A 9,243-nucleotide genomic window follows, 5' to 3' on the forward strand; every position below is an offset into this window, starting at 1 on the left:
GTTATTTCACTTTGGCCATCCATTTGTGGATGATAGGCCGAAAGAGAAATTTAATCTACTTCCTAGATTCTCAAAGAGACCCTTCCAAAAATTATTGGTCATTCTAGGATCTTTGTCCGACACTATGGATGTTGGCAAGCCATGATACTTAAAAATTTGAGATCTGAAGAGGGTTGCCATTTGATGTGCCTTAATAGTCTTTTTGACAAGCATAGAGTGTGTTTTCTTGTTAAGCCTGTCGACTGAAACAATCCAAGTTTCTTTGCTTGATCAAATTTCAACTTTTGGTAAACCACGCATTTTGAAACGTATGTTTACTTTTCATGGTAGACCAACAGAAATACCTGTCTACTCCTCAAAGAGTAGATTATGGAATCCCTCTTTGCCTCGCATAAGGAGAAGCATGGGATTCATACACGACTTTCTTATTGTATGGGTGAGTAACACATAGCCTATTGCCGTTTGGAAGATAACCATCCTTCAAGGTGAATGGCTCCTTTTTCTTCCCTAATGCAAAGGCTGTAATTACCTACTTAAAGTCTCGATCATAGCATATTCATCTATCATAAAAGATAGATCATTGTGAGTTGCTATAGACACCACATTTACCCTTGGCCATTATGAAAGTGCATCGACCACTTGATTGTGCTTGCCAACAATGTGAGCAATATGAAATTTAAATTGCAAAAGAAAATTTTCCCACCTCATTTGTTTGTGGGAGAGCTTGGTTTGCATCATGAAGTTCTTGAGGCTTTGTGATCCATTTGTAGGATGAATGGAGTCCCCAAGAGATAGTGTTTCCACGTGTTTAGGGTATATAGAATAGCTAGTAGCTCTTTTTCGTATTTGCCCAGTACTCACTTATCAAAGTTGAGTCTTTGACTCTCATATGCTATGGCATGCCCTTCTTGAAGCAAAATAGCTACAAGGAAATTACCACAAGCATCACATTGGACCTCAAATGGCTTTGAGAGATCTAGTAGTGTGAGCACATTTGAGAGATAAGATTCTCCTTAAGCTTCTTCAAAAGCTTCTTGCACTTTTGCAATCCATGAATACTTAACGCTCTTTTTTGTTAAGTCATGTAATGGGCTTGCTATTAGCGAGAATTTTTTTAATGTAGCATCTATAGTATGCACACATACCTATGAAGCTTCATACCTCCTGTAGATTCCTTGGATTAGGTCATCCTTTTATTATCTCTGACTTTGTTGGATCCATACGGGTGCCATCTTTAGAGATAATGTGACCTAAATATTGAATCTCTATTGAAGCCATGTGGTTAAACCACGGTGCCCCAATGATAACATTCTCATGTTTGAGAGGGGAGATGAAGAAATCCTTTTTTTCCACATAGCTTTGGACATGAAGCTTTAATTTTCCAATTAAGGAAGTAACTAGAGACGTCTTGTCCCTTGATAGCTCCATTGGCTTTCAATGCATCTCCCATCTCATGGGCTTGTATGCCTAGCTTGGTGGTCAACTCCGTGGATATGAAGTTGTGAGTTAAACCGGGGTCAAAAAAAATAAAGGCATCATGCTCTTGCATCTTTCCCCAAGCATAGGAAAGGAGAAATCCTTGGCAATGAGCATCCTCTTTTGGAGATTCAAACATAGAGGCTCTAGGAGTCTCATTGCGGGGCAATTCTCTTGGGGCAAGGACGATAACCATAGCCTTGCTCCCCACACTTAAAACATTTGTGGTCCTTACAAAAAGCTTCTAGCTCTTTAAAAGAGAGTTTATATTTACCTTTGTAAACTCCCTTCTCTTTGGACCAATTATTGTTGTTGTTGGAAAAGCCTTGGTAAGAATTTTGGCCATTGGTTTTCCCATTTGCATCACTTTTGTCTTTATTTTCCATGGGCTTGACATTCCGTCTAGCCCCTTGTTGGAAATTGATGCGCGAAGCAACCATGGTGTGGGGGATTACTTTGGTGATAGAACCAGGCCGTTGAGAGTTGACATACTCGGCCATCTCTTTGGGTAATCCCGCATAGAATTGTTGCTTTTGCTCGGCAAAGTCTATCTTTTGAAAGACAATAGCCTTGAGATGTAAATCCCAAAACTTGTCCACATTTTTGTGGATAGACTCATGAGAGAGAAGCTTTAAACTTCACCATTTGGTACGCAATTTTTCCTTTGCATCACTTGCAAGGAATTGCTTCATGATGGAAACTCATAGAGTTTTCCATGTCTTTGGGGCTTCGTCGTTGCCACGAAGGCTAGCCCACCATTGACGAGCCGAATTTTGGAAGTGCATAGCTACATGGCATAGCTTGGAGGACTCCGTGAAGCCCTCAGCTCCAAAGACCGCATCAAATTGTTGGATGAAGGCCAATACTTTGTCAGTAGCACCAAAGGTGCCCTCATAGGTGAGAAAAGAGATACTCTTTCCTCCCTCTTTGAACTTCTTGAGCTTTTCGGAGCTTCGCCATGCAGAGTAAGTTTTGCGATGTCCTCCCTCTTGTATTATCTTGGAGAATAGTCATAGCTTTCATCGGTAGAGGAGGAAGGTAAAGGAGAAGGAATCTTGCAAAGAAAGGTAAAGTTAAGCGGGGCTTAATGATTTTTTCATAAAGATACATCTTCCTTTTATGCTCTTAAATAAACTGAAGTTCCTCTACCGTGTGAGGCAGAGTTGTAGAGAGCTTTGCAATGTGCAATGCTTGAAAGGCCATAAGTTTAGTGTAATTCCACCAAAAAAGTTTAAATTAACCTGTATAATTTGGATTTTGAAGGTGAGAAAATTTACAAAGTTTAAAGAAACAAAGTATAAAAACTTTCAAATACATACAATATAACTCAAATTTTGCCTCTTGAAATTATCTAGGTTTTCAGAAAAGGCGAGTTACTACTCTTTGGAAGAAAGGACGCAAAAGGAAGAAGGTGGATATTACCACAGCTTCAAGAAGAGAGATTGGCTAGATTGCTACTTTGTGTCAATTTGTGTCGATGTCATCTACCTATAAGAATGTAATGCAGGACTAGAGAAAGTCCCTCTTGCTTGACATAAGGCAACCGGTGGTCTTTTCAGGCGTGGGGAGAACATGACGCATGTCGTGGGGAGATGTATAAAGATAGACATACACATAGACATATACAGCTTCAATGAGGGTTATTATCAAGGTGACATTGTAGACAAACAATGTGGTGAGTGAGCTTGAGAAACTATATAGGATTGGCCTGTTTGGTAAGAGTAAGCGAGATCCACCGTAGGCAGGTCGTGCAAGCTTGTAGGCTAATAAGAGGCCACCCCCACATAATGTAGGCTACGGGATCTTGAATGTAGTCTGAAAGGTATGATCGACGATGCTGAACTTGAGCACGTTTTTTGTGACAACAGGTACATTGGCTGGCGTACGAGTTTACTTTCTAGGGCCAAGTTTACTTCTACATGCACCTGTTTATTTTATCACGCCGCAAAAGTAAGTGTTGGACTATCAAACTCACGCTAACACGTGGGGTATGCACCAGCTTGCCAACGTAGGGGTCACAGGTTCGAGATCTAGCGGGGGAATGGGGAAGTCAATGTCATTGACCTTTTTTGGGCCGTCCATCCCCCTCAAGATCTATGAAACTCTCATTGATCCCATCTCTCAAGCTTCATTAAATACCCTGTGTGATATAGTGTTGTGTCATAAACACCCTCAAGAGTCGATTTGCTATGCGTCATGCCTTGTTCGTTGGTACCCAGTGCAGGTTTCATGGAATGGAAAGCGGGTGTTGCAAGTTGTAAAGGAGAATTGATAACGTGGAGCGTGCCAAAATAGTCGTGATAACCTCCAACTCCTCTCTAAGCACGTACCTTTTCTTTTTCTTTTTGGTAAATATGCATGAATATATTATTTAAAAAATTATGTTACATCATCACAAGACAGAACTGGGTGCCTTTTCTTTATCACGCGCTATGGAGCACATAAATTTGCTCGATAAGGCCCCCTCAAGGTGCCTTTATGGGGCCTATGGGGGAAGTATGCTAACAGCATAGTTGTCATGCTACCTATCTTACTGAGCGGGTTAACAAGCATTCTGAGTACTATGTACAGTGTGGTTACTAGTATCAGTCTACATATGAGTATGTTATTGATCAACATATACAAGTTATTATGCATTAAAGATGCAATACATAGAATGCATAAGTTACGGCACAAGTATTTGATTGATCACCTGAGGCTCGTCTAGGAGGTACACATGGTGTTTTATGTAGCTTTTCCTCCCCACTCTCTTTGCCATTGTAGATTTTAGAAAGAAGCTCAACTACAAAATCATCATGGGAAGACCATTCATGAGACAAATACAATTAATCCAGGATTGGGGCAATGATTATCTTTACCTGGAACAAGTGGGAGCAATTACTCGAGTAAATTTGAAAGACCATTCTTACAAGGATGTCCTGAGGACACCTATATAGGAATTGGACTCTGAAACCTTAGCATAGTCTAAACTGCCATTGTGATACACAAGGACATTCCAATCTGGATGTGTGGGACTTTTGAATCAAACAATTTACAAAGGAAATACTCCGTTTTAGACAGAGAAGTAAATTATGCAAGATACATACCTGAACCATTCCTTGAACATTTGTTCGAACCCTTTGAATGGACTCAGATTCTGGCCACTATGGATGTGTGTGTTACTGAATCTACACCTACACACTTTTGTGACAAGGAAGGCTATGACATAGCCCCAATTCAGATGGTATTTATTGAAATGATTGAGGAGCAACATGTCTTCTCTGATCACTACTATGATGCCACAGATGAGTTGAAAGAAGAAACAATTACAATAGAGGAATCATACTCTGAAAAAGAGCACGTGAGGGCATAAATTTTACTCAAGGGAGGAGAAGAAAAGTTTTTTGAATTTTCAAACTAGCACCAAAGACTTCAACAAAGGTATCACAAAAAACGAGGCAATAACATGAAAAGGAAAACATCAAAACCTGCAATGGAAAACAAAACTCAATTCTTGATGAAAGTAGATGCAACGGACTACATAAAAGACAAAACGAGAAGATATCCAAACGTGAAAAACTTAGATCAGCAAAACAAAATGAAACAAAAATAACACAAGCCCGGTAGGACTAAAGGAAAAGAACCTTTGATGACGAAACCGAACGCAAAGAAAAATACAAGGAGCTGAAATGGACCCCAATAGAAGTCTGGACTATGGGGATGTAGCCAAACAGTGACAAACATGGGGAAATTAGTGTTCCATCTCATTATTAAAAACAAACTTTGCAAGATCAATGAATCATTGTTGAGCAACCCTTACGACAACCAAAAGAACCAAGGAATTGGGCCGAAGAACGCCAAACGAATTGACCTTGCGAGAGCCTAGCAGATTCAAGACCTGCATACATGGCTACGGATCTATTGCAAGAAGAGGAAGAGATTCTCATTCGAACATCAAAAGAGTATAGGGATGTCTTGCTTGGTCCTATAAAGACCTCAAGGAGGTGGATCCCGCAATATGTCACCACACTATCCCTATGAGAGATGATGTGTCATAAAATTTAATATCTAACTTTACCAAATGATTTTCTCATATTAAACTGATCATTTAATATGGGAAGATAAAAGAGGAACAAGAGTCAAGATATAGATATTTGCTTCAAGACCTATCTCAACAGGGGACCAAAAGGAGAAATGGTTGCATTTCAATAGGGGGTCCAAAAGGAGACAGTCTACCAAAGAGCAATGTGCAATAAGTGATTCTAAGTTTACCTCAGCAAGGGACCAAGAGGAGAGATGGTTACATCTCAATAGGGGTCCAAAAGGAGGTAGTCTATCAAAGAGCAACGTGCATCTAATGGATCTTAAAGACCTTAGGGTTAGCTTCATTAAAGACCTCCAAAAGTTAGTGTTAAAAAGTTCTTTGTCCTTAGGCAAGCTAGGGCTGACCTTGAGGTGGGAATCCTACCCAAGCATGAGGTGCTTGTTAGCTTGCTAACTAAGGTGCTTAAAGTGTTTGTGGAAACCTTGCCCAAGCTTGATGTGCTTCTCATGCTTAAATGACTAAGTTTCTTGAAGTGTTCAATTCAAAGATGGTCTTTCAAGAGGCATAAACGATTTTCATGCTTAAATGACTAGGTGCTTGAAGTGTTCAATTCAAACATGATATCTTAAGAAGCATAAAATACACATGTCAAGATCCCCCCCATGTGACCCTCATGATGTGCTTGAATCCTATTGGATAGGTTTTAAAGGGGTCCAATGAGAATTTAGATACATAAAAATAAATAATTGAGTTCTTTCTCTCAAAGAGGAAAAAGAGGACACATGTCCAAATGACTTGAGAAGCATAATATACACATGTCAAGATCCTCCCTATGTGGCCCTCATGATGTGCTTGAATACTATTGGATAGGCTTTAAAGGGGTCCAATGAGAATTTAGATGCATAAAAAGAAATAATTAAGTTCTTTCTCAAAGAGGAAAAAGAGGACACATGTCCAAATGATATAATCAAATAATACGAGAGAGAGAGAGAGAGAGAGAGAGAGAGAGAGAGAGAGCGGGGGGGGGGGGGGGGGTGGACCAAGCATGGGAGGGGGTATACTCTCCCACAAACACACACACATACACACTCTCATTGTGTGAAGTGCAAAGAGTAAGAGCTCCATCTCCTTCTCCAAGCTTGTTGAGAAGTTGAGAGCCTACACCAACACTCTTGGCTATGGAATGCAAATCCAACCAAGAGCCATGCTTCAATGCTTAAGCTTGCCATATTCTTCATCTTCATTACTATGCTATTATGCTATGCTAAGCAAGAAGAGTGATGATAAGTGAGGAACTATTTCTTTCTCCTATGATTGATTCTTCTTCCTCTTCCCTACCCTCATTCCCCGCTAGCTCTCTCCACCTTCAAAGGTGTTTGAGGCCTTGGGATAGTTAATGCTTTTGCAAAGTTTATGTTATGCTTGTGATGCATGAAGCTTTCCATCTTCATTGCAGCACCTAGGTCACAAGGAACACAAAGATTGTATTGTGCCAAGTCTCTCTTGATGGGAGAACCTATAAAACAGACGCCTTTTGGAGGGGGGACCAGCTCCAAATACATCCGGTCATCAACTATTGTCATGTTCTCTAATACTCTCTCTCTTGCAAAATTATTGTTCATGCCAAGTTAATTAAATACTATGTTTATGTTTGCTACCATCAATTAAGTTCACCCCTTATGTTCTCAAAGTACTTTCACAAAAATGCGCACTCTAATTCCTTAATTTCGCTACCCTCAAAGTTCATAGGCCATTTCCATTACATTGGTATCAGAGCATTTGGTTTCTCTTTTCTTACTTAAGAAGAGAGGTCCTTAAGTAGCCTATTAATGGTTGATTTTGTTAATTATATTAGGGTAAGTGGGATTGGGATTTATTTTCGGTTTTGTTGAGCCCACTATGTGGGATATGATGCATACCTCGGAGCTTTGGTCTTAATAATGGGATTATTTTAGACTTGCCTACGGCTTTAGCATTATTGAGCCATAAGAAGTCCGAAAGGAGCTATCCCTCGGAAACTCTGCTATGTTAGACCTACTCCACTACTCTATAATTAACCGATTTCAAGCGTCGGTGTAGATACTTTAGTGCTAATTTTCAAAGGCTAAGAGAAGTAGCAACTAAGGTTTTGAATTGACAAAGAATACACTAAGTAAACACATAAATAAATTAGCATGGCTGACAATAACTAAGAGAGTAGAATGAACAATGATAAGTTTGATTTTGCACATGAAGGTGCTAATGATGATACCCCTATGTTTGTCAATTATCTTGTTACTAGGTTGCAGAAAGCTATGTGCAACCCTACTTTGCAAGCTGAAGTTACTCAACAACTTCGTGCTTATGGGATTTCCCTTCCTCTCCAAAAGAAGAGAGAGCTTAGGAGGTCTCTTGATGAGACTCCCGAAAGAAGAGACTCTCCCATAAGAGAGGAGGAATCCAAAGAAGAAGAAAGAAGCGAATCCGTAAGTTCCTCAGAAGATGTGGCTCCATGAAGATGGCGGTCTAGACGATTGCCAACTCCTCCCAAGAGGAATTCAACCCATAGGCCTTCTCCTCGTCACTCTAAAAGGGAAGAGAGGAAACAAACGAAGAAAAAAACACGAAAGAGGTCACCCTCTTCTCCTTCTTCTTCACCTTCCTCCTCTTTCGATGAAAGCAATAGTTATTCTCCTAGAGAATACAAGAGGAGAGGACATCGCAAAGCTTACCCTACATGGCGAAGATCCCAAAAGCTCAAGAAATTCAAAGAGGGAGGAAATAGTATCTCTTTTCTTACCTGTGATGGCACCTTTGGTGCCACCGACAAAGTATTGGCCTTCATGGAGTCCTCCAAGCTACGCCATGTAGCTATGCACTTCTAGAAATTTGCTCATTAATGGTGGGCTAGCCTTCGTGGCAATGGTGAAGCCCCAAAGACATGGAAAACTCTACGAGTTTCCATTCTAAAGAAATTCCTTGCAAGCGATGCCACGAACAAAGTGCTCACCGAATGGCGAAGTTTGAAGCTACTCTTCAACGAGTCTATCCACAAATGTGTAGACAAGTTTTAGGATTTACATCTCAAAGCTACAGTCTTTCAAAGGATAGATGTACGGGATTACCTAAAGAAATGACAAAGTATATCACCGAAGTCATCCACCACACTATGGTTGCTTCAAGGATCAATTTCCAACAAGGGGTGAGAATAAAGTTCAAGCCCATGGAAAACAAGGATCGAAATGAAGCTAAAGGGAAGAGCAATGCTCAAAACTCTTTCCAAGGTACCACCAACACCAACAACAACAAGGCCAAGGAGAAAGGAGCTTACAAAGGTAAAATAAGCTCTCTCTTAAAGAATTAAAGGCCTTTTGTAAAGACCATAAATGCTTTAAGTGTGGGGAGCAAGGATGTGGTTATCGTTCTTGCCCCAAAAGAAATGTACGCAATGACACTTCTAGAGCTTCCATGGTTGAAGCTCCAAAAGAGGGTACTCATTGCAAAGACTCATCCCTCTCCTATACTTGGGAAAAAGTAAGGGAGCATGATGCCTTCATCTTGTTTGACCTTGGCTCTACTCACAACTTTATATCAATGGAGTTGGCCACTAAGTTGGGCATTCAAGCTTTTGAGATGGGAGATATTGTAACTACCAATGGAGCTTTCAAGGAACAACAAGCCTCCATTACTCCCTTGATTGGGAAATTGAGGCTTCATGTCCAAAGTTACGTCAACAAAGAAGACTTTTTTTATCTCTCCTCTCC

Source organism: Adiantum capillus-veneris, chromosome 3 (genome assembly GCF_014529385.1).
Source record: "Adiantum capillus-veneris isolate H3 chromosome 3, ASM1452938v2, whole genome shotgun sequence".
NCBI lineage: Eukaryota > Viridiplantae > Streptophyta > Polypodiopsida > Polypodiales > Pteridaceae > Adiantum > Adiantum capillus-veneris.